Genomic DNA, 26,781 nt, shown 5'->3' with positions numbered 1-26,781 from the left:
TGCGGCCATTTTTTTTGTCTGGCTGATCTGAAATGTGCAGTGGCCGGAAGATAATCCCTCATTGGGACTAATTATCCTGAGTCTCTGGTGAGATGGCAAATTAGACCAGCTCCAAAGAGCACTGAGGATCAGACTGTAGCCATGAGACAGCATTCCAGCAGCTCATTTCTACAACAGCTCTGCATCGTGGGAAGTTCAAAGTGATGTTTTAGAAGATTTAAAGAACAGAAAAACTCCCCCCTGAGGAAGCCTGATGTAGTACAATAGTAGCAAAGAAAAGTCCCTTTCAACCACATTCATGAAAGAAAATGTGACTTAATTGTTCAAAGAAACTACATTGTTAGCTGTCCTACTCGTGACTCTGCTGGGTCTGTCAGTGTGTAAGCTATGTTTGGTCTCAGAGCTCTTCATCCACTTCCTCCTCTACTTCCTTTCTTTCTTTTTTCCTTCAAGGTCCATCGCGTGTTCCCTTTCTTTAATTAAAACAAGAGAAATTGAAGCACTGCAAGATATGCTGTTAAAATTGCTTTGCAAGGTTTTTAATCCTCTTTTTTCCATCCTCCCTTGATTCCTACTGTCTACCGTGGTTGATGAGCTGAGGTCAAAAGTTTACATGCACTTGTTGACATGAGCAAGTAGCTGTATGTGATGGAAAAAACAGAAGTCACTTTGGACAAAAGTGCCTGTTTTCTTGCAGTGCAGTCAGGCAGCTCACTGGCCCACTGACCAGACTGCTACACTGTGGCCAGAAGGTATTGTTCTCCCATTTCCCCTCCATAAAATCGACTTCCTGAAACCAAAATACACTTCCAGTACACACACACAGACACTGTGGCCAACTCAAGCTATCCCAGCATTCAACAGACAAGGGAGGGCGAGTGGAAATGTTGACATTACACACATCCTGAGCATTATAAAAGCAAGTCTACCTGCACTCCTGTACCCACAACAGCCCCACCCCAACACACACACACACACACCCTATACACACACATTCCCACAGGATCTTGTTATGTGTACGGTGTGTCCTGCCATGTGCTGGTATTTGCTCAGCGTCCCGTGCGAATACCACTTTTCGACATCTTGTTTAATCCATGCTGCATAAATACCACATAACATAGGTCTATTGATCTCTGATGATTTATGGTAATACTCTGACAAGTTGTTTTGCTGGCAGCGTGTTTTGTTTTCCCATCTGTTTTTATGGGACTAGTCTCCGGGTAAATTCGACATCGTGTGCCAAAATGGAACAATGCATGTGTAGTTTTGTTCAATGCTGACTGAGAGAGAGATTTTGACACTAAAGTGGGGTTCTTCAGCGAGGTAGTGTGAATCTAAAAAGAACAGGATAACCCTTGTTAACTTCTCCATGACTTTATTCTTGATAAGTGTGGTAGAAAAAGATGCTTTTAAGCTTTAAAATGGTGCAAAGGGTTGAGACTGCATCCTTCATTTTCAAGAGGTTGACTGAAAATGCACATCTGAGAGCTCCCCTGTGAAAATGTTCCATTTCTTTAGGGTTGTCTCGAGAACCGATAACTCGGTACCAAGTCGATGCCAAAATTCTGAAAGCGGGACGGTGCTCGTTTTTCTACAGTACCGCAGGTACCGGGAATCAGGGCTCGAGACGAACATCGCCCCGAGGACGATAGAAAATGACCCTGATAATGCTACATTGTGAACAACAAATACTAGTTAACGTTAACTGTTAGCAGCCGGTGGGCAGCACGGTCTTGTGTGGCTAAGTAACAAAGGAGCTAACAGCTAACATACGGAGGTTGCATTGAGTTACATTATGATGCGTTCAAGATTAGGGATGTCAAGGTACCAGAAATCTAGTAGTCCGATACCAATACCAGTGAATTTACACGATTCTCGATAGCAATTCGATACCACAGTAAAAAAAACAATAAATCCCATGTAATTCAACACACAATCCTTTTATTAAAACATTTGAACATTACAAAAACAGAGGCATGTAGCCTTTAAGTAATAAATACAAATCTATGTCTATTAACATTGCAAAACAGAACAGTGGCATTTAGCCTTCAAGTATTTAAAACAAACAATATTGTCTGGATGTCTCGTCTTTGAGGTGCTTTGCTAAATTGGAAGTATTTCCTCCTTTGGAAAGAAAAGTACAACAGCACCGTTACTGCACCGCATACTGGTTTTTGCGAATCTATTATTACTCCTTGTACATCCGCCTCGAACGCAAAGTACTTCCATACCAGACTCATGCTCTTTGTTTTCTCAACATGTTGAGGCGGAGGTAGCGCTGCAGCAGCTTCCCATCTTTCACGTCTCGCGTTGTTGTTTTTTTCCGTGCTGTTACGGCGTTCTTCTTCTTCTTTCATTTCTCAGCAGATGAGAACACTTGTAAGCGTATACTGCCCACATTAGATCCAGAAGAATCGCATCTCCAGTACCTCCGCTCCGGTACCAAATGACCATTACAGGCATCGTTCGGTACCGAAGATAACGAGTACCGTCACATTTTTTTAATTTTGGTACCGAGTTGGTACCGAAGTATCGGTTCTCGTGACATCCCTATTCAAGATCTATTCAGTAAAAAAAATTAATAAAATTATTGGGCAAAGGTAATTTATAACGTTATTATGCTGAGTTAAAATGTAATCTTGTAAAAATTTTGTTTTTGGCAAGAAACTTGAGGCTGATCATCAGGGATTAATAATAAACTTGCAAAAAAACAGTATGCAAACGGTAATAAAGGAGTGTATGTTTTAGTACATGTTTTGTTTTTGGTATCGCGTTGGATACTGAAAGTCCTGGAATTTCACTGGTATCGGTATCGTCTACTACATTTTTTAGTATTGTGACATCCCCTAGTTCTTCCTTCAATATACTTTCTCTCTCCTGCTGTATATATTTTTCCTCCTTCCCCCCCCCCCCCCTTTCTTTTCTCCAGCCATATTCTCCTTCATGGATTTTCTCTGCCTCGGTGGAGAGCATGGCATGATCTGCAATCTAACCAGCTCTATTTTGCGCAACAAGCTAATGAGATAAAAAAAAAAAAAGACATCACTGGAACAAGCAGCCTTGATCAGCGAAAGCAAAGCAGACACACAAACACAGCGGTCCTACATCTGTTAAATGATTGATTGTGTATGTTCCATTGTGAGTACGGGGTGCTGCGATGTCTGCTCTCTGATGCTGCCTTATCATCACGGCAGCTGGCCTCTGATGACTCAAAATCCGCGGCATAACTTGATTCATTAGACTCAGTTTTGGAAACTTTGCTGAGGTTAACCGAGTGCAGTCGGGGTCTGAAGCTGGCCCCGAAGTTATTCCGATTCCATGACAGAATGCCGGGGGGGGAGGAGAGAGAAATCCTGATGAAATTTCGTCATACTGCTTTGCAAGGGTGATTTGTGTGTCAAGTTGGAAGCAGAGTCAAAGCAGACACCAGAAAATGATTTCAACTCAAGACGGAGTTTGTCTTTTGGAAAAACCTGTTAGATGAAAAGGGAGCAAGATTGCTGGATTTGTGTTTAAGACTCTAAAGTTATACGTTTTACGCCGTCAATGTCTGTTCGCTTTCACTTCTTTTCTGTTTTCAGCATCAGATTTGGTGACTCATATATCTTGAGAACATTGTTATTTGAAAATACTTGAGAGACTATTTCCTGATTTCATTATATTTGTTTGTTTTGAGCCTAATAATACGGACTGAATAATTATTACCATCCTTTCTGTTTGCATTCCAGTGAACACTGGGGAGTCGTGGATATGGAGGAAAGGGCCAAATTAAATATTTAAAAACCCTGCCGCAAATGAAAAGCAGTGTGCAGAATGAGTTTTGTCGTTATCGATCTGGATGTGAATGCGAATGTCAAAACACAACGCCAGACAGGAGCTTGTTAACAGGAAATAATTCTGACCTCCTGAACTCATGGAGGCAACGCTCTACAATGCAGCGTATCAGCAGAAAAAAGCATGCAATGTCAAAGTAATATTCAAGTACGCAAGTAGACAGAAGTCAGGGAAAGGATGAGATAACGGTAATCACCCGCGGCTTACGGCTCAGGTTCACTGGAGATGGTAAGAATGAGATTCTATCGCTTTATGGATCTCATGTTGAAGAGGTCAGTGCCTTCCAACAGCAGATTTATTTTCTGGAAATTTCAATTACATTATTGCCGTGGATACTACAATGCCCTCATAAGCCTTGTGTTCTCTCTCCAAGTAGAATAACCCATGATTTCATTTATTATACAAAAAACATCTTTTCATTGAGCTCCAAAACAGAACTTCCAAACATTTTGTGCATTAATGTGAGACAATAAATGCTGGCAGCCAGCCAAGAAAGACTGCAGTTTTTTAAAACTGTGACCGGGATGAACTGAACTGAAAGTGCCCATTTAGAGTAAAAGAATATTCAGCAAACTGTGCAACCATGGAAAGTAACGCTGATGGAACTAATTGTTTCTGTAACACTTAAACACTGGAGTGGCGCAGAGGGATGAATGTTGAAGCTGGCAGCTTTTTTTTATCATATTTGAGAAATCCTACAGTGAAGTGAAGGTCAAATGCCATATTTCTTTTGAAAAAACTTTACTGGATCATTGCTTTCTCATTTTGGTAGCTGGCAAACAAACCAAATGTGACACTTCCAAGCCAACAGAAAGGAGGCACTGTGACATATTCACATCATTAGTAATGACAATTAAGCCACTAATAAAGCTAATAATTTACGCTTAATTGCTCAGTAATTTCTATGTTAACATACACGTGTTTTTGCACGACTCTTAGGTGGTCCTAACATCAATGATCTTTGTTTGCATGAAACCAGGTTTTTGCTCATGAATGCACAGAGTGACGCCGGCAAATGCTTCAACGTCTAATCTTATCATGCTTTCTATTAGCGGATGTGACAGTGTTTTCAATACTTTCATTCAATTTGTTGAATATAGAATTTATTCAAGGGCCAACCAGAATAGACAGGCCACCATACCAAAAACAGGTCTTTCCCATTTTGTTTGCGTGAATTCTTTTTACCTTTCAAAAAAATGCTGTGATGACTGAAAGAGACTCATTTTGCCGCTCCAAACTAATTCTTTCTTTAGGCAGCTTTAAGCAGAGCAACAGTGTTGTGTTGCTCTGGATCATGAATCTGTGTCAGATAACATGATCCTTTCAGTTGCCCATCAGATCTAGACTTTGCTGAACGTAGAATTGTATAAAAAAGAGTTATGCAGTTATCTATATTTAAAGGATCACACCGTTGTGCATGTTTTAACCCATCTACTATTAAACTTTTAGACTCAAAAAGAACAGACACCACTGTGTCAACATACATGGTGGAGGAACACACAAATGGTACAGCACAAAATCACTGCTGTGGTGCTGCCAGCATGAAGTGAACAGGCAGGATTCCTGCATTGTCTCTTACAGCTGAGTAACTGACAGCACTCAGTCATTCTCTATCATCCTCGTCTCTAAACAACATAGACTGGTCAATAAATTGACTCCATGTGGACCCGTGTCCGGCAACGTTTGACACCGTTAAATAAGGCTGGCGTGAGTCCCTGGCTGCTGCCCAGCACATACTCCATGTGTCACTCAATCCTGTAATGATTAAGCTGCTCTTATGAGCGATTCTCCAGGAGTCCAGTTGAACAAGCAGGAAAAAAAGTTGACCTCAAAAAAAAAAAAAAAAAAAAAAATGATTCAGATGTTTACAGCACACCAACCAAACTAATCTGAGGGAAAAGATAGCAGCCTGGCTGCACGGAGAGGAAGCTAGCTGAACATGCCGTAATGAGGAGAAAGTTATAATTGGACTTTCAGGATCCTTCATAACTACACGATCCATCTCTTCACCAATACAGGAAAACAGAGAGAGAGGACGTGGTGGTGGGTAGAGGAGAGAGCAGGTGTCTCTGGTGTGTACTAATCAAACGTTGTTAGCCAAAACCCTACAGTATAGGCTGGCAAATACAGCTAGACTACAGAAATGCCCCAAAGCTATTGAACATATAGCTGACAGCGATGTGAATAAATCAATTGCAGATTCTCTGTTAAACAGACATCCAGCGGGGGAGACCAATTTTGCAGCAGAAAAACAGCAACATATTTAGAGACCTTTCAGAAGGTTTTAATCCTCCACATGCTGTCTTCCCTATTAGGGTCGAACACAATCAGCTGCTGGCTGTTTGCTGCAGGAATAAATAAATAACTTTAACTGCCCAATACTGAGGAGTCTACAGCATCACTACCAAACTCAAACAAAGCGACTCAAATGTACTATTTGGATATATGTGAAAAATCAAAAGGCTGTAGGGTAACATAACGTTTAATGCCAGCCAAAGACATATTTAAAAAGAGTGTATAAAATACAAGTGGTAAAGGCTGGCCCACAACAAAAGGTTTTTCAAATCTTAACAGATGTTGATCTCTCACGTTATGATCAATTTAACAGTTGTGTTCCTTTAGTGTGTGGTGAGCAATGATTGGCCAAGACAGCACATCACACACTAACAGATTCCATTCATGAACAACAAGAGTCACGACTAAAAAAAAAAACTGTAAATCTTGCGAAGTCTCTCGCGATCAAACGTGACTTTAATGTAAACAAACATGGCGGACGACGGCAGGAAGAATTAGCGATGTTAGTTTTTGCACTACTTTGTACTGAAAATGATGGATGAAGTCATGGAGGAGACATGATAAATAAGCACTTGTGTTGTTGTCACAAATCAACGAGTTGGTCCTCCATTTCTGAGTCCATCTTACTACTACTATATGCTTCGCATTTTTGCATTAGCTCATGCATTGCTCGTGACAGTGTCGTCCTTCTGCTTCAATCAGCTTGGTTCTCAACTGGCTATCTTTCTTTCCCACGTGACTGCGTCATCGGCTGTCCTTGAGGTTCCCCACACACACACACACACACACACAACAGGATATCCAGTCGTAAATATCTGACAAGATAATCTTTAGAACCATCAAAAAAAATCGGGGCTTTTGCTGACGATTGGGCTCAAAATCAGCTTCTCACGTAGTGCGTAACCGACATAAGAGACGAGACACTGAGTTAGTGTTTCTCAGCTCTTAACTTTGAGCCCGTACTCGTGTTTTTCCATCTTTTCTCCCTCCAGCACCGGCATGATGGATGATGATGACAGTGATGGATGGCATCCTCGCTACTTTGCCCCCCTCCAGACTAAACTAGAATCAATTAAGTGGCGTGCTCTCCTGTGAGCTGTAAATGAGACAATCAGCAAGATATACATCATCTCCACGCCGTTCCCCCTCTGACACCGCGTACGGCAGGAAAAATGACGGGGCGTCAGCCGTGGGGGGAAAAGCACAGTGAAGAGCAGACAACGAGAACACGGCGTTAACAGAGGCAAGTGAGCAGGCCGATATTTTGAGCAGATACCAAGATTGATATCAAACCTTGCAGTCACTGTCGTCCATCATTACAATGGAGATAGTGCTGCAAGGGGTGATTATTTCTATTATCGGTTAATCTGACTGTTTCTTTTTTTTTTTGATTAATCGCTTTAATTGATGAATGTCAGAAAATAGTAAAAGACAAAGCAAACTTTCCCAGAGCCCAAAGTGAGCTCTTCATTTGGCTTGTTTTTATACAACCAACAATCCAAAGATATTCAATTTAAAGTGATACAAAATAGAGAAAATCAGTAAATCTTCACATTCTAGGAGCTTGAGCCGGCAACAGTTTGGCTTTTTTTTTTATAAATGATTTACAGAACTGCTCAATTACCAAAATTGTTGTCAATTAATTAATCAAGTTATAGTTTGAGCACTAAATGGATACGATGCAGTTGGTTTGTTTACCTACAGTATTCATCATAGAACTGTTTAATAACACATAAACATGAGCATGAATGGGAATGAGAGCTTCTGAATAGATTCCTCTTTACAGATGCATCAATACATAATCAGATTTTTGGTACAATTATTATCAGGGATAGACGCTAATATTTATAATGTAACTCAATGCAACCTCAGTTAACATGAGTGGTTAGCTCCGTTATTTAGCCAAGCAGGACTGTGCTGCCCACCGGCTGCTAATGTTAAGGGATTGGGGACTGGAAAGCATTAATGCCCTCATTTCAACTTCACCAACCAGTCCTCGTCCATTGCGTCACTTTCAAACTGGGCAACAGGAATGAATAGTAACAGGGCGTCCGACAAAAGTTCGGAATCGCCTCGCTTCCCAGCATTGGACGTTTGATGGGCTGCTACTAGACACGAGGCGTTCGGCACCTTATTGGATGAACACTTTCCCTCGTGAGCTGCTGCTCCAGCTTTCAAACCAGAACCAGCGGCTCTTTTGGAAACTTTCTTCTCTTATATCACAAAAATAATTCACCGAAATGTGTTTCTGAAAAATTTTATGCGAGGAAATAAGCAATGCAGATGCTGAATCTGTCTTTATTCTGGATCGTCAGCGCTTAGTTTAAAAGTTTCTCGGGAGTTTCCAGAGGCGGCGAGTGGTGTCGGACGCCTGTGATTTATATAAAGTAGCCTGGACCTCAACTTTATGCAAATGAGTAGCGACCAACGTGACGCCCGTCTCTCGAATCGCACCGCAACACTACCAGAATGCATTACACGGCTGCTTACATAGACAATAAATGGGAAGAGTGGAAAGGACAAAGGCTGTGGACATGTACCATAAGGGTTGCAACTGGGAGACATAAGCGTCCTGTGGGTTTTAATAGTATGGAGGCTTTTCCTGAATGACAAAAATACTGTTTTGGAAACAAACATTTAAAACACCAAAGCAGTTGAATTGCATAATTACCTCTAAGTGCCGATATATATCATTACAAATTCAATTTGATTACAACTTTAAACATAAATAAAAATGGTTTTGCGCTATTATACATGAGATGTTTTTTTAAACCAAATAATCATCTGAATATGTTAAATGTAAAAAGCTGTTGATTTTGTACCTGGTCAACTCTGTTTTGCCAATTAACTGTGCAAAATAGACAGATAAAAAATGAAAGTGTTGGAGGGCATGGCAGCAAAGGGAAACAGAAACAAGCGCTCGAGGTTGAGAGAGAGAGCAGAAAAACAAGTGAGACAAAAGGCAGAAAGAAATAATAATGGAATGAAGAATGTTTGTGGGTCCGAGGCGTTCTGAGGAGGAGTTTATCCACACGGCGGCTGTGGGTAAAGCGGGGCTGACAGCAGCAGCCTGCAGCTTTAATGAAAGTGTCTGTGGAGGGGAAAAGGGTTTCATTAAAACCATATTGGAGGGCAACATCATTTCATCCTTCCAGCCCACGCGCACACACACACACACACACACAGTCTCACACACACACACTCTGGAGCGCTAACAATCTCGGTAACCTCCCTATCATCCCATTTCCTTGACTCTCTTTCATCTGTGCTGATCTAAAAGCCAGGGAAATCATCGAAGCGATGCCAGGCGGATGTGCTCTGATACTCTCCTCGGCTTGTTCAATTTTTTTTTTGTGCATAAGGAATATGACAGCCCGTGTGACGGCAGTTACAGCCGGGGGGAAACATTCACGGGAACAGAACGAGTAAAGAATACAAGACAGCCGCGTATAGCATTTAATATTATTATTGTGCCGTGGACGTACGGTGGAAATGATGGTTTTAACACTTTTATTAACTTCGCTGTCAAACACCGTTGTTTCCTATAAACTTCCCGTGGCGAAGAAAGAGACGCTTGGTTTTAAAAACGTCTGTGACATTTTTCTAAAAAGGATTAATGGAGGTGGGGATCATTATTTGGCAGACTTTGAATTTGAGTTGGCGAAAAATGCAAAGGAAGTGGAGGAGGAGGTTAGCTGGAGCACTGAGATTTGAGGAGGAGGGTGAGAACAGGGGAGCGTCTAAATACAATCAAGGTTACGAGAGGTGTTTGGGTATGGCTGCTGGCAGCATTGAGATACAGCAGAAGGAAGCCGATAAGGACAGGAGGGCCAACTGCAGGATTGAGACGCAGCCATACAGAGGAGATATGGAGGAGGGATGGTTGCGGTGGCGAGATAACGCCGAGGCCCCGGAGCTGATAGATGAGGGCAGCTCCAAGGTCAGCCCGGGAGCGGCAGATGACTGCATAACATTATCACTCAGCACTCAGAATGACCGGTATGAAATTCCATTGTAATAAAGCAGCAGAAAGTCCTCAACTCTGACAGTTCACAAAATATCTGCAATAAATTTACCAAACATGGCTGGAAACCAGTTCCAAAAGAAACCAAAGCCTGACCATGAAATGACTCTAAAATCATGCAGTATAATCCACGTGTTCTGAGGCCAAACATGTGCAACTGTGGGTAGATGTCCAATATTTATCTAATTACACTGTTCAGTATGTCCTTCAGCAATTAAGTGAAAGAGATGGCCGCCTTCATGTGCTCTTTACAAGCTGCAGCTTTTTGAAAAGTCTAAGAGATAATGAGGTATGTGATGTAATAATTTGGCTTCACAATAACTGGAATAGCTTGGAGAAGTTTTAGGGTTATTTTTTCAGGTCAGAGTTCTTGGCACGCTAACTTGAATATGTGTTTTCATTTACACATGAAAAGGTGAATAATAAGCGAATTATCAGCTAAACATCCTCATACTTGCAACATCGGGACATTTATCAATAAAGATGAGATTTAACTGATAACAATAAAACAGTCTTTTAATGCGGTTAAGAAATGACTACATGAACATCATAGGTGATAAGCAGTGCTCATCATTTATTTATTATTCAAAAAACACAAGCAATGTGAAAATATCCCCTTGGGGTACAATAACTTGTGGAAGTAAGTTCATTAATTCATGCCCAATTTATTATTGGGCATGATTTGGGACCAACCATTGCTTTAAAATGCCAATTAGCTAACTAATGAGTGGACCTTAAAGCTGCAGTGGGTAGAAATGGAGTAAATATGATTTTTTTTAAAAAGTTATTTTTATGAAACGGTATAATATGAATCAGTATTCTGCTACTTTAATGCCTATTTCTTGCCTCAAATGATTTCAGAAATATCTTGTAGTGTACTGTTTAGCTGTAAAATGAAAAAGTTTGTGTCCCGGCAGCCATGTTTGAGATCAGTTGAGGAAATACCAAGCACCGCCCACCAGCCAGAGCAAACTGTCTCACTTTACAGCTAAACAGTACACTACAAGATGTTTCTGAAAACATTTGAGGCAAGAAATAGACATTACAGTAACAGAATATTTCTCATTTTACAGTAATTTTAAATGCAAATACAGTCTCATTTGCCTAGTTTGACCGCTTGATCTGAGTTCTCGAGTGACTGACAGCTGCCTCTGTTGAACGAAAAGCCAATAGGAATGCTCTCTCTCTCTCTGAAATGACCTGTGATTGGCCAATATCTCCCGTCACAGAATTTTTTAAAGCCTGAAAACAGAGCCATGACGAGGTGCAGAAGTCTACACTTGAATTACAATATGTTGAAAGGTTATTATGGATTTCTTTGCCCAATGATGCCAAAAACATTCTGCCTACTGCAGCTTTAAGTTCACATGGAAATAAGCACGTGCTCTGTGTGTATAGAGAGGAAGAGTCTCTCTGAGCTATGAAAACCGTGCTAAGTATGCAGAGAAGGCATGCTGTCCAACAATAATCGAAAACTACGCGGGGGTGGTGGGGAAGTAGGGAGAGGAGGCAGAGTAGCATAATGAGGAGAAAAAGAAGGGCAAGGAATAAAGAACTAAATGAGAATGAAGAGGAGACGGATAGGAACAAGAAGCAAAGCCAGAAGAATACAAAAGGGGAGGAGTGAAGGGGGGAAGGGGAAGAGAATGAAGAGGAAAAGAGGGAGGAGGAGGTGGGCACAGAGGGATTAGGGTGAAAAGAGGAGGCAGAAAAGATAATGTAAAGGAAGTGGAGGAGGAGGAGAAGGAAAGTAGGTAGGCAGCAGGAGAGGAAGAGACATCTAGGAAGGTAAGGGAAGTAAAAGAATGAGAGGATGCTAAAGTTGAAAAAGCAGCCAGAGGGTTTGTTCCTGTAAATCACTTGATGTCTTGATTCTCTCTACCTGTTCCTGAAGGCGTTGGTTCATAAATAGTCCACTTTCAACTGTAAAGTGGATGTTGTGCAGATAATAAAGAGGCCGATGAAAGTGGAAGGGAATAGGCCTTGGAGGAGCACTGAGGCTGAAAAGGTGGTTTTCGAAGCAATCGTGTGTCTGTCAGTGAGCGGATTGTAATCCTGTAGTACTGTTGCTGGAGGTGTCAAAACCTGTTGAGATTATAATCTCTGTCTGACTGCTCATTGACTATAGCTGTACACTTTAGTTCAGGAATGGGCAAACCAAAAGAAGAGTCTTGCAGCTATTGATTCCAAACGAGGAATCGGGTTGGAGGTCATCTCCAACACAGAGATACACACACAGCGTGGTGTCATGAAAGACAGAACATCAAGGGAACGAGGTGACAGACGAGTGCAAGTGTGACACCCCCGAAGAGACAATCACACAGCTATCCAGACAGCAGTTAAACACAAGCCATCAAACGTCTGCACACTCGCACCTCAGCAAGGACACCTCCTGAAGGCTCCTCTGGTCTGCCAGCGATGCAGACGTCACACACACACACACACACACACACACACACACACTGACTCACACCAATTCTACAGACCACCATGGTTACTGAAAGAGCAGTTGCAGGACAAACTCTGTCTCCACAGTGGTTGAACTGGCACTGATGATGTTTTTCATTTCCAATCAATACCTTCATTATGTTTTTTCAATAGGGCTGTCAATCGATTAAAATATTTAATTGCGATTTTTCGCAGTATTGTCCATAGTTAATCGTGATTAATCCCAAATTAATCACACATTTTTTATCTGTTCAAAATGTACCTTAGAGGGAGATTTGTCAAGTATCTAATCTAAAACATGGGAGTGGACAAATAAGCTTGCTTTATACAAATGTATATATTTATTATTGGAAATCAATAAACAACACAAAACAATGACAAATATTTTCCAGAAACCGTCACAAGTACTGCCTTTAGCATAAAAAATGTGCTCAAATCATAACATGGCAAACTCAAGCCCATTTTCATTCACATATCTTGAGGTCAAGGGTCCCCTTTTAAAATGGCCAATGCCAGTTTTCCTCACCAAAATGTTGCGACAAGTTAAAATGACATATGGTTGGTATCTATGGATTCCTTCAGTTTTCTAGTTTCATGATATCTTGATCATAATACCTTCACTTATAGCTCTGAGCCTGCTTAAACCTAAAAATCACAAGTAGTGTTAAAGAAATTAGTGGCGTTAAAACAAATTTGCGTTAATGCATTATTATTATCGCATTAACTTTGACATACGCCCTAGTGTTCAACTAATTGATTAATTATTTAGAAAAAGTCTGCAGTGTTGTCTTCAAAATACTTGTTTTTTCCAATCTAAAACCCAAACATATTCACTTTACAATGACACAAAACAGAATAAAGCAACAAATGCTAATATTTGACAAGCTGGCACCAGAAAATATTAGGTCATACTGTATCAAGCAAGAATACCAATGTGATTATCCAATATCAAAATGGTCTCTCATCCAATAGAAATAATCAAGCAATCATTTGACGAAGTAAGCAACTTGCTCAACACTTGCTAACTGGAATTGCATTGTGTCCTGTACTTTCACACTATACAGCATGTAAAGAAAATAGTACTTAAGGTCAACATGGTGAGAATGAATGGCTCACGGTGGACTGACATGATCATTTTCTTTTAGATGATATCAGTTGCAATATTATACAACTATCCAATAAAAGTCGTACACATGATGTGTTTAAAGGCAGGGTGGGCAGGTCTCGGGAAAGATTTCATTACATCAAACAGCATCATTTCCACCGCAACATCCTATGTTGATGCTGCAGGCCAACCATGTCAAAGTTGCAACCGACTCAACATCAACCTCTGAATCTCCGAGATCACCACCGTCTCGCCGCCTGGCTCAGGGCACAACCCAGACTCATTCCCCAATTTATTGCTGACATTTACAAGAGATGGGTGGTGGGGGGGGGGAGTCAGGTGGTTCATGGAGCGATGCTTGTATTGTCTGTGTGTGGTGGTGGGGGGGAAAAAAAGATTCTAAATGAAACGCTTGGAGGGGAATGCTGCAGCATCTCTGTGCTATTACATTACATTATCTTGTCAGAGAAAGTGATGCAGTGGGTTGTGAACAGCGGCATCGGAGCGTTGGAGAAGTACAAGCAAAAAATGGAAAGATGGAGGGAGGGATCAAAGGAGGTAAAGATGTAATTGGAGTGCAGTTAATACTGCTGACAACTCAGTTTGGGGCTGTTTGCCTAGTTTGTCATTGCCAGCTTGGAGGCTATGAGGGTTGGTGTGTGTGTTCTCCTCAAGCAGGACGCTATCTTCATCATGCACATTCAAACTGGATCAGGATTAATTCCCCGACTAAACCAGCAGGGAAATATGTCTATACAGATACAAGATCTTCTCTAAAACGCTGTTGTAAAAGGTAAAACGGTTTATGAGATTTACTGTCATTTATTGGTTGCATATACTCCCAAGGTTGAAAGAAATTAATTGTCTAACTCCTTTTTTAATTTATTAAGCAATTTCATGTCTACAGCAACATTATCAGCAGGACAATCCTACGACCAGGAGGAAATAGGTGGACCTGGTTCTTGGATATATCTATCTCCGGCGGGGTTATTTAATGTTCTCGGGATTAAAAAGTTAATAAAAAATTCTGCGGGATGAGATATGTTTCGGTGTCACGGCGGACGTTAATTATGAGAAGGGAGGGATCAAATTAAGTCTGTGTATCCATTAGTTACGGCAGGGACTGACACGGCTCCCCCGTTTCTGAGAAAGGAACCCGTGAATCAGCCAAAGTTTCACTCGGGCTCTGATGAAGGGCAGGACAATGTGAAGGGTTTAACGGATTGTTCCGAGGGAAAAGGACAGCGAGGGGAGGTTGGAAAGAGGGCCAACACCGTTGGCCGCTACTGGGAAAAGGATAAAATAAAAAGGTGATGGAAAGGGAGAGAAAAGGTGGGATTGGAGAGTAGATAGATAGAGGGGTGAGAGAATTTGCAAAGACATAAAAGGTAAAGTTGTGATAGAGAGAAACGGTCAGGAGCTTAATTTATTGATGCTTGATTTACAGTCCTGAGTTTCACCAGGAAACCAGGCAGGAAGTGTGTGTGCGTATGCACAGGGAATGGGTTGTCCAAACAGAATACACACATACACACAAATCCTTGAAAAAGGATAAGAGTAGCCGGATATTCAGACTGAATAGCCCCTTTGTTTGTCTGACATTTCTCATACATAATGGCATGCATGTTGTTATTATGGCGATGAGGGAGCCTGAAGGTGAATTTACAGGTCGATCTACAGACCAATCTTCACCTGTGGTCCTGAGTTCTGGTCGTCTGGGTAATGACCAAAACAATGCGATCATAGATGCAAGCGGCCAAATCATCTGGACCCTTGAAGACAGGATGAGGAGCTTGGATATCCAGAGAGAGCTTTGAGTACAACCACCAATCCTTTTCATTGAAAGAGTTCAGCTGAGGTAGTTCGGGCTCCTAGACTAGGGTGACCATATTTTTAAAACCCTCAAACCGGTGACGTTCATGTGCGCTGACATGCACACACCATAGGCGTTTTCATCAGGATGGCTAAGTGAGTGCATTAAAGGCTGTGACAATCATGACTTGTCACATTCACTACTTTCACCCCCTTTAATCACAGAGCTCTCCCCGCCATGCCTTACTGACAGTTTCGGAGACCCGTAGAGAGTTTTCCTCAGAGGAAAATGTATTGTTGTCAGGGCCTACGGAAATTATTTTTCAACTTTAGTTTTGAACCCGAACCATCTCTATCACATCATGTTGCTCCGCTCGCACAGCCACAGGCTATTGTAATTAAAAATGTGGAGCTCGGACGACATTTCGGCCAGGATGGAGACACCGGGTGAAAGACTGACAGGAACGGACGGTCCTGAGGGAGTTATGAGCGGAGCGAAAAGTTGTAAGTGATTCACAATGTTTCGCCTACACACTTGTTGATGCGCAGAAGGAACTGTGTAGAATAATTAATCGAAACGACACGTTTGATGTGCACATAAGCGCGGGGGAATCTGTGGTTTAAACAGTCTGATGCCGATTGCAAAAAATGTAAACAGCAGATCTGCCATGTCCGTGCGTAATTGTGGCTTGACAGCGCGCAACATACTGTACACTAGTTAGAGACTGCAGCGGGGTGCGCTGTGCTGGCTCTCTGTATATACAGTATATATAGGCTACTTATCTCGTGCGCATTAATTGAGTGGGACAGAACATGATAAACGTCTATGTAAGTATAATAGTGTTATCATTATTTTAATTGTGGTGAAAACTGGGACAATTTGGTGGTGACTGTTGAAAACCGGAACATTTGAGTGTTTTACAGATATTACAGATATTTGTCAGGACCCGGGACACTTGGCTTGAAAATGTAACGTCTGGTAACCGTATCCTAGACACCTCCTTCTGGAGGTATTCCAGGCAGGTACAACAGGGAGGAGACTCCAGGGCAGATTTAGAACACAGCGGAGGGATTATTTATATCTAATTTGGTCAGCAGAAGACCTCAGGATCCCCCAGAGAAGCTGAAAAAGACATGGCTGGGGACAAAGGTGTCTGGGCTACAGTGCTTATAGCCTATTGCCACTGCTACCCAGACCCACATAAATGGAACATAATGGATGGATGGATTTTGTTTATGAAAAGATAAAGGCTCTTGGTTGCCACCAACAAAAGCATAATCAAATCACTTTTTCAATAGTTACTGGTTACAAAGGCCAACAAACAGCAGGTACTACGATGTTACTGTTGATGTTCTAGACTACTGCTATAGCTTTTTATGCATTTATTACTGAGTCAACAGTAGAGAGATGAAAGAGAATGACAAGAGAAAGAGAGAGAGAGAGAGAGAGAGAACAACATGCAACAGTCCGGGGACATTGTGATGCAGTTGTGTCAGCAAATCTTAAACCCCTTAAATGAATCTATAGATTCATTAAAGCGGCAGTAAACAGAATATTTTTGGCATCATTGGGCAAGAATTCCATAATAACCTTTCAGCATATTGTAATTCAAGTGTTCTGAGAGAAAATTAGACTTCTGCACCTCCTCATGGCTCTGTTTTCAGGCTTAAAAATTCTAGCTTGTGACGGGAGATTTTGGCCAATCACAGGTCATTTCAGAGAGAGAGCGTTCCTATTGGCTGTTCATTCAACGGAGGCAGCTGTCAATGATCGCGAACTCCAATCAATCATTTTACGGCTAAACGGTACACGTCAAGATGTTTCTGAAAACATTTTATGCAAGAAATAGGCCTTACAGTAACAGAATATTAATTCATATTTGATCAGCGCTGCCTAGGTTGACCGTTTGATCGGAGTTTGCTAGTGATTGACAGCTGCTCAGGGACGGCAAGGCTTCAGCTCAGCTCTGATTGGTTGTTTTCCTCCGGTCTGTGAAATCTTGCAGATGCCATTAGGAGCACCGGAGGACACCGGAGGACACCAGAGGACACCAGAGGACACATGATTTTTTTCAGATTACCTGTCTCATGCACTATTGTCAGGATATAGGGAGTGTTTTATAAAAAATAAATTTTTTAAATCATATTTGCTCCAACCTGCCAAGTCCAGCTTTAAGTCTGACAAAGACCAAATACATAATAAAAATGTGCCAATTTTTGATCTCGGACATCTAATTTTATGCTGTGTGGATTTACTCAGTTCAGTTCAACTGGTTTTTAAATTGACGTTGCCCTTCAGATCCGCTGGCATGCAAGGTTGCCTCCTGCGGTATCCCGTTGAATAAATCATTATTCTCTTCACAATCGAGTTACTTTTTTATGTAAGCCTACATGTGCCTGTCGCTAAAAGCGATTTCCATAATGCATCTTGTAATAACCGTCAGATTCACGGGAAGCTAAATAATAAACTCAAGTTTTCAGGGTTTGACGGTTTTCACTTCGACTTTCACTCTCTGTGGACGTGTCATCTCTGAATAGTCAGTAGCTCATCAACTCGTTTGCTCTCCGGTGAACAATAAAGCTAGTTAAGCATTAGCCACTCTTTAAATACACTTGGCTTGTGTGGCATTTGCAGCCCGCCTCTTAAACACTTTCACTGACGGCAAGTCTGCACAGGAGAAAGTGGCAACTGTGTAGATAAACATGACACTGAGCAGGCGCTCAATAATACATTAACATGAGCTACACAAATACCCACCGGGCCCAATTGATCCACCAAACCAATCAGTGCAGAAATTCAGAAGTTGAGGAGGAGCAGGAGCAAAGGGAGGAAGGAAGGGTAATGAGCCATGCTTGGGTCATTATTAGCTCCCTTTTTGACCTTTCAACTGTGACCTTAAGTGAGAAAAAAAAGCCTTTCTCTGAGCTTAGGGCGGAAAAAGAGAAAGAGCTTGAAGAACACAAAAGGAAACTTTAAAATGTTCTTCAAAGATAAAAAAAAAACATAAGATATTTATACATAAAAGAAAGTTTAGTAAGAATTTTTACCCGCTTCAAAACAGCAGGGTGGAGGACGAATATAAAATATTCTTCAAATCTAAGAGCGTCTTTCCCCAGACATACCCCTACATCACCACTTCCTGAATACTTCAAGGTGGTTTTATTTACTGAAAAAAGCATTTCCATATTATGCACAGGTGCTAGATAAGCAGGCCCTCATCATCTGCTGATGTGCCGGAGATGAGCAGGATTTTCAACAGGCCTCTGGTCATCATCCATGTCTGAAAAATGTGGTAATAACGTTTATAGGCTAGCAGATGTTCCTGTTCTCCAGTTTCTACTGTGAGGTGAATTGCAAGGCTGTTTTAAAAGAGCCGTTTTAAAACTGAATGAGGCAGCAATGACTCACAAGTCAGAGCAGAGGACAGTAAATGCAGCACGTCTGCCATCAAAGGAGAAAACTACTGAAGAAAAACAGGTCTACAAACCAAGAACTAAACTCTAAACTTTAATTCTTTGTTTATTTTCTAAAATATTCATTATTTTAAGGGCCAGTGTGTAGCTTTTAGCGGAATCCATAGGCAGAAATGGAATATAATATTAGGGCTGCAATTTTCATTATCGATTAATCGCTGAAAAATTCCTTAAGTCCAAGGTGATGTCTTTAAATTTCTTGTTTTTTCCCCAAAATATTCAGTTTAATATAATATAAAACAGAGAAAAGAAGAGAATCTTCGTTTTGAGAGGGTGAAAACAGCAGTTTCTGCCATTTTTTGCATGAAAAATTAATCGATTAATCGATTATCAAAATAGTTAGTGATTATTTTTCTGTCGATCGCCTAATCGATTAGTTCACTAATCATTGCAGCTCTATAAAATATTTAAAAGTATATTTTCTTTAGTGTATAATCACCTGAAAATAAGAATCATTGTGTATTTGTTACCTTAGAATGAGCCATCCATATCTACATACGGAGTGGGTCCTCTTCACGGAGCCGGCCGCCATGTTTCTACAGTAGCCCAGAAGGCATAAAACACTGGCTCTAGATAGGGCCATTCACGCTTTCGCATTGGCCACCGTAGTTCTCCCACACGCTTGGCAATCGGGAGAAGTTTCAGTTGGTTTAAATGTGCAACCTCACCGCTAGGTGTCGCCAAATCCTTTCATACTGCACCTTTAACAGGTTTGATTTTATCTGTTTTCCAATGAAGCCTTCCATCAGTAGCCTACGTCTGTTCGCCAATTTCCTAAGCAAAAACCAGCCTTTCGTTACAAATATCTTTTGTTAAAAAGTTGCAAAAGGAAGCTGTTATGAAAGATCTGTAAAGCAATCACGTTTATGAGAGCAAACAACTTTTTATTAACCAGTCACACAACTTCTAATCTTCCTTCAGTGTCATCCAGTGGATGAGAATAATCACCCAAATGACGCTATTACCAATTTCAGTTCAAAATCAAAACGAGAGCAATTTTAGGCACCCAATGTCCAATGACACGCAGAAGAACCTCTGCTGGATAGGGTCAGTGAACAGGATTTAATTTAGGAAATGAATAACTTTTCTAGCTCTGAGTGAAGGGCACCTTCATTCAAAGAATCATCCACTTAAAATGGCAGAGAGCCACATTAGTCAAGAACGGGAAAAAAACGATACCAAGTGCGCAATCTCCAACAGTTTAGTGAGCTTTACACTCCTCTACCTGAAGACACTCCATCTCATGGTTTATAATGTGATTGTAAACAGGGAGGAGTGCATGTGAGTGTGTGTGTGTGTGTGTGTGTGTGTGTGAGGCAGGTGACAGACAGAAGTGTGTTTCCTCTGACCTGACATGACATGACGGTGTTTAGTCTGCCGCGTTATTCCTCAGAGTGATTCAGCGTCGTCTGTTACTCAGATGTGTTAAACAGACAGAGCGGATACTCCACTGTTGCTGTGGTGAGCGAGGTGCCGTACACAGGCATGTACGGAGAATGGCAGCCAAGTTTGCCAAGCTCTTAATAAACTGGGATTGGCTGCGTTCCCATTTGTTTTTTTAGCCACATGAGTTGTGGCTATGGATATATTTCACAGTGAATCTTGGTTCTTCAAAGACACTTTTTTTTCTGCTGTAACTTTTAGTAATTTAGTGACCGTGCAACCCACAATCACACCATAAAAGAATTAACGCAGGAGCTGGCAGGTTGGAGCAAATATGATTAAAAAAAAATGATTTTTATAAAAAGGTCATTATATCCTGACAGTAGTGCATGAGACAGGTCATCTGAAAAAAAAACATACGCCTCTGTGTCCTTCGGTGCTCCTATAATGGCATCTGCAAGATTTCGCAGACCGGAGGAAAACAACCAATCAGAGCCGAGCTGGAGCCTGCCGACTCTCAGCAGCTGTCAATCACTCGTGAATTCCGATCAAACAAGGCAGCGCTGATTAAATATGAATCAATATTTTGTTACCGTAATGCCTATTTCTTGCCTCAAATGTGTTCAGAAACATCTTGTACTGTTTAGCTGTAAAATCTGAAAGTTTGTGACCCGGCAGCCATGTTGAGATCAGTTGAGGAAATACCAAGCACCGCCCACCAGCCGGAGCAAACTGTCTCATTTTACAGCTAAACAGTACACAACAAGCTGTTTCTGAAAACATCTGAGGCGAGAAATAGGCATTACAGTAACAGAATATTGATTCATATTTGATCAGCGCTGCCTAGTTTGACCGTTTGATCAGAGTTTGCGAATGATTGACAGCTACCTCCGTTGAATGAACAGCCAATAGGAAGCGTTCAGAACACTTGAATTACTAATAATATGCTGAAGGTTATTATGGATTTTCTGCCCAGTGATGCCATAAATATTCTGCCTACTGCCGCCTTAATGTCCATTATTTCCAAATACCTGTAACCCTGAGCGCTCACTCGTGTCCTTGCTGTGGCGAATAATCATAAAGAGGCTGCATGATGATAGAACTGTGTGCTGATCAAATGCATTTATCATGAAGAAAGAAAAAAAAAAAACACCACATTCAACAGCAGCTGATCATAGAGAGTTTGGAGGTCTTTCGAGACATCTCTGCTGAAGCACATTTATTGATCCGGGAGGAGTAAATGGACAGCTCCTATATCTTGTTAGCGTCACTCAAACTGAGGCAGGTTAACTCCAGCTGCCACTATAATAAAGGGGTATATGAGAGACAATTGAAAAAAACACTACAGATGTCATTTTCTTCACTTAGTGATTGTCACTCTAACTTTATCATCATCTTTCTTTTTCATTTATTATCCCTCTTTATTTCTGTTTTTGTGATTATCTGTCATCCTCACCCATTACTCACTCGTTCTATAATAAAACATCCTTGTGAGGGCCTATAAATAAATAAAGAATATATTCCAAAGTTATGAGTCATGACAAGGGAGTGATAGGAAATATGCTGAGGCAGTTCTTAAATAAATACAGAGAGACACCTCTACATTAGGAGTGTTGATGCTCTATGTTTGTATTTTCCTTTGCACACAGATACGAGCACAATATACAAAGTCTAAGTCAAAGGCACTAACAGCAACCATGTAATTACTTTACTGAGTCATAAGCAGAGCCGTCACAGGTTATAGCACTGCCTCACCACAATTACCACTTGTACATGTTAATGTGATACTCTATTGATCCCTGCAGGCACAATCTAGCACGATGGATGAATTGAGTCGCTGTTTACGGGGTATTCAATCATTTGAAAGTGTTTCAGAGTTGTCAGTGTTCTGCCAAAAAGTTTCGTTCTTGTCATGATGAAAAGCCTCTCATCTAACACACACTGCTGAAACAATTAGTCCATAAATCAATCAATTAACACAAAAATTAGGTGCTGACAATTATGCGTGTTACAGCTTTCAAAAGTCTACAGTAAGTCAAGAATCATTATTCTTGATATTTTATAGATATGAACTTGAATTTATAGAATTCTGTCATGATAAAGTACCCTGATTTATCAGAAACTGACTTAAACGTAAACTTTATTATACTTGTCATATACATACAGGTACATACATGAAATCTGACCCCTGAATTTAACCCATCCTTAGGAGCAGTGGGCTGCTGTCAAGCACCCGGGACGCAATTTGGGGGTTCAGTGTCTCGCTCAAGGACACTTCGACATGACGACAGTAGGAACCATGGAACGAACCGCCAACCTTGCGGTGAAAGGACGACCACTCTACCCACTGAGCTACAGCCACCCATACCTTTCAGCTAAAAAATACATCATAAGCTAGTTATTTTATCTATAAACTGTTTTATCATTTGAATTTACAGATAATTTACTATTTCAAGATGCATGTCTATAGCGTGATTAGAGCTGATGGGGTTAGACCTTGATAAGCACACAGCCATAGGGTCATATGGCAATCCAGCCCGGTTGCACGAATAGGCATGTGAATGACACGATAATGCGCAAAGCAAAAACGTGTACAAAGAACGCCATTATTGCTTTAGGCGTGTCATTTGTACGCCATGTAGTCTGTACTGGCTGCAATGTAAATGCATTCATGTGAATATGCCACACTCAGAGGTCGTGACATAGAATCAAAAGTGACAAAGACTGTTTATGGTGGGCGGGAGGGGAGGTCGATGGGTCCAGTAAACACAGGACTTTCAACCAGGAGACCGGTGTTTTGTTTTGTAAGCTATGTTACGGACGGTTATGATGCCTTTTTTTAGTGACGTTTGTGGCATGTTTGCCGTACTTATGTTACGTTGTTTCCGTACTTACGTTACGTTGTTTCCGCGCGTATTGAACTTAATTTATCTACTTATTTTAAGGCGAACCATGATGTTTTTCCTAAACCTAACTAAGTGGTTTTGTTGCCCCTGCTGGTACTACACCTTCATTCACGTGTGTAATATTCACACCTCAGCAAGGCAAAATGTGACACTGGCACCACGCTATCCTCTGGTGGACAGGACAGACGGGTCTATTGCAGCCTTTGGCGTGATATCGGGTTGGGCAATCACAGGAGCACCACATATCCTGACGCAGGTCAACACTGTACAAACTACGGCTCCCAACCAGCCACTTCACCGAGCAACGTTATTATACGCTCCAATGATGCATTATTAAAATGCACTCCAGATTCAACTACACTGTACAACTCATGAAAAGCGTTAAGGCGGGTCACTGAAGTGTACATCTGAAACCAAGGTAAATGAACTTCCACACCAGTTAGTTGGTGTTAAAAAGATCCTTGTTAGCTGCCAGGTGAACACACAAAAGGTCCTGGTCCACACTGTTCAGCCTGGCAGCTGGAGGGATGGACAAAGCATTTCTATTTCTCTCTTTTTCCCCTCTCCAGCACCACCGCTGTGCTCTCTCAGCCTCCTCAGACGTCTCCTCAGACACACCTAATCTTCTCATCCCATGCTGCTCAATCTTCCTACGGCCAGTTAACCCAGCAAAGACAGATTAATGAGAAATTAATCCCTTTAATTCACTGTAAAGGTCTCCTCTCCTTTTAACCAGATAAGCGGTTGCCAGACTTTGCCAGATAATGATAATACATTGAATTTATGAGGACCTTTATGTTGCGCAGCAGGTTCATCGCAGCGTGGACTTGAGCTGACAGCGAGATAAGATGTCTTTATGGTGGATGTTCTCTCTGTATAAAGCTCATTCAATCTGTATCAGATGGTGCAGTATATATCTTGGAAAACAACGGCACTAAAACTGAAATGATAATCCACCAATTGATTTGTTTGTCGACAGAAAGCAAATCAACAGTTTTGTTAATCAATTCAACTTCAAAGTAATTTATAGAGCAGAAATGCCACACATCGCTTGTACTTCAGCTTCAACAATTCTAAAAAATGTGATTTGCATTTTCTACTTTATTCTGACATTTTATAGAATAAACGATTCATTGAATAATCAAATAATCGCAAAATAAAAAAACAACAGACAAGGCAATTAATAATGAAAACAATCAGCCCTAAACAGAAAAAGGAACAATTCAAATACACGTGATGAATTGGTGAACAAAACTTTTTAAGCGACACATTTTTCTGCTGTCAGCAGAGTTTCACCAAGTGAAGCGTGAATTGTTTTCCATCTGTGATAAGTTATGTTTCCTTATTTACTCCTGGGATGCATAATTAATCATTCCAGAATGACATGGACAACACAAAGTGTGTGTGTCATCATCAGTGTGTGTGAGCGTGTACATGAGACCGACGTACTACACCAGATCCTGCAGCGCTGCACTGTAGGTGGCCGTTTCCTTCCCAGCTTTGCCGTGTCATTAGTTTGTTATCAGCTACTGGCTTACAGGTGACTCATGCACACAATGAACAATGACACCATACATCAACCGGTTGCCGGGCAACCAGCATAGCTCTGACTGAGTGTGCAGAGAGAGAGAGAAGGACGATAGAAATCTTGGAAAAGACCAGCAGACACTGTGGGGAGCATCATTTTACCCAACTTTCTTTCAGAAACTCCACAAGGCATCAAAAGTTACATGAAAGAGCAAAGCAGAAACTAGAAGAGTCTGTCCTTGCTTCATTGTTCCCGAGGTAAGCAAAGATGCAGCCAAAAGCAGTGTCAGGGTTGACTTTTAATAAAGTGAAGGAGTTAAAAAAAAAAAACCTTTGTGTGGCAACAGCCTCTGCCAGAAGAAAATACTGCTGGACTAAATGACTTTTTCTGAATACAAAAGCTTATACCCACTTTTTGTATCGACTAACAGGTGTGCTGAGGAGTGAAAAGGCCTTCTAAATCTTTCTATTCACTATTATAGATTAAGAAAAAACCTAACATTGGAAAAACGGTCATATTTCCCTGTGTATAATGTGGTCTACAGTGTTATTGTTTTGATATTACTGCTCATAGAGATAGAGTAGAAGCCTAAAGTCTGATCTGTGCCTTTACCATGCTTTGTCAGCAAACACTTCCCAAGCACTTTCTGGAGCTGCTTCACAGGAAAAACATCCATCAGTTCAGGGAGCAAAAACAATTATGTCTCTGACTGAAGCAATGGGCAACCTCCGGGTCTGAAAAGTGAAGCCGAAGCAGAAGTGCCTTAAACGTGCAATCTGTCTCATGGTCAAAAAACCAAGATGGCGATGGCCAAAATGCCGAACTCAAGACTTCAAAACGGCAGTCCATAAGCCAATGGGTGACGTCACGGAGACTACGCCCACTTCTTATATACAGTCTATGGACTTTTTTTTTTTTTATCAACATTCAGTTTAGGTGGCTTACTCACTACCCAAGTAAAACAACTGCTTTCAGTGCTACTTACAGTGGTCCCATGCTTTCCAGTGTGACCTCTCTTCCAAGCTAAGATACCTGTGGTTTCCCTCCATTGTGTTGTCAAGCCAGTGTCAAACCATTTTCACACTGGAGGAGCCAAACCAAAGCCTATTTTCCTGCCAACAACAACAGCTGCCATGGCAGCACACTGGGAGGTCCACTTTATAGGAGCGGGTCACTTCACTGAAAAGGGTAATAAGAACATTTTGCACCTTATGCTCAACTGTGGACACACATGTAACGGAGGAGAGTGGGTGTCCTGCTGGAATTAACTTTAACACATAACATGCAGATACACACTGCACTTCCGACTGCCACTGGCGTCATCACTAAACTAAGGTCAATTTAATAGCACTTTAATAGAACGGCAGTTATTTAAAATAAAATGTCATGAAAAGTAAACTGCTGTAAGTTTTGCTCTCAAAATCCTTTTAAATTATTAGGTAATAAAATGCAAACAAAATGTATGCTTGTGTTGCCTGTGCAGCCGCTTGTGTGTGTGTGTGTTTTTGAAGGTATCATCGATTAATCACAGCACACCTACCAGTTCATCACCATAATCCTCAAATACCTCTACACCACCGGCACAACTTATATTAGGTTGCTAAGCCAGCTGCTGCCAAGCTGACAGACACACTGATTAAGATTAAGTCTACTTTCTGGAGCTGAAAAAGCTGTAAATCTTAGGTTTACACAGCAGAAAGAGGGAGAGAGAGAGGGGAGGGGAAATCACACTCCAGTGCATTGCTTCAAAGGGAACTTGGAAACAGTGATGGAGCACATGGGAAACCTCCCGCCAGGCAGGCAGAGCCCGGGACAGTAAAAGTCTGCATGTTTAAACTCCAAAGGTGCTTACATAACTACCACATGACTCATTTTGTTGTGCCATTCTCTGGGGCTTAAGTGGAAAAAGGTCACCAAGTAGTCCAACTATTATTTAAAGCATCAATTCGTGCATTTTTAGCATACAATAATG

The 26,781-nt window shown here is 41.3% G+C and overlaps 1 protein-coding gene across 2 annotated transcripts in view; it reads right to left on the bottom strand.

The window, feature by feature from the left end:
• LOC119488051 (carboxyl-terminal PDZ ligand of neuronal nitric oxide synthase protein-like) overlaps positions 1-26,781 on the bottom strand; it is a 202,695-nt gene that overhangs the window by 174,173 nt on the left and 1,741 nt on the right. The gene's annotated exons all lie outside the window — the stretch shown is intronic.

The sequence above is a fragment of the Sebastes umbrosus genome, chromosome 5 (assembly GCF_015220745.1).
Source record: "Sebastes umbrosus isolate fSebUmb1 chromosome 5, fSebUmb1.pri, whole genome shotgun sequence".
NCBI lineage: Eukaryota > Metazoa > Chordata > Actinopteri > Perciformes > Sebastidae > Sebastes > Sebastes umbrosus.
Note: the sequence above shows the minus strand (reverse complement) of the source record. Positions and strands in the feature narration are given on the sequence as shown.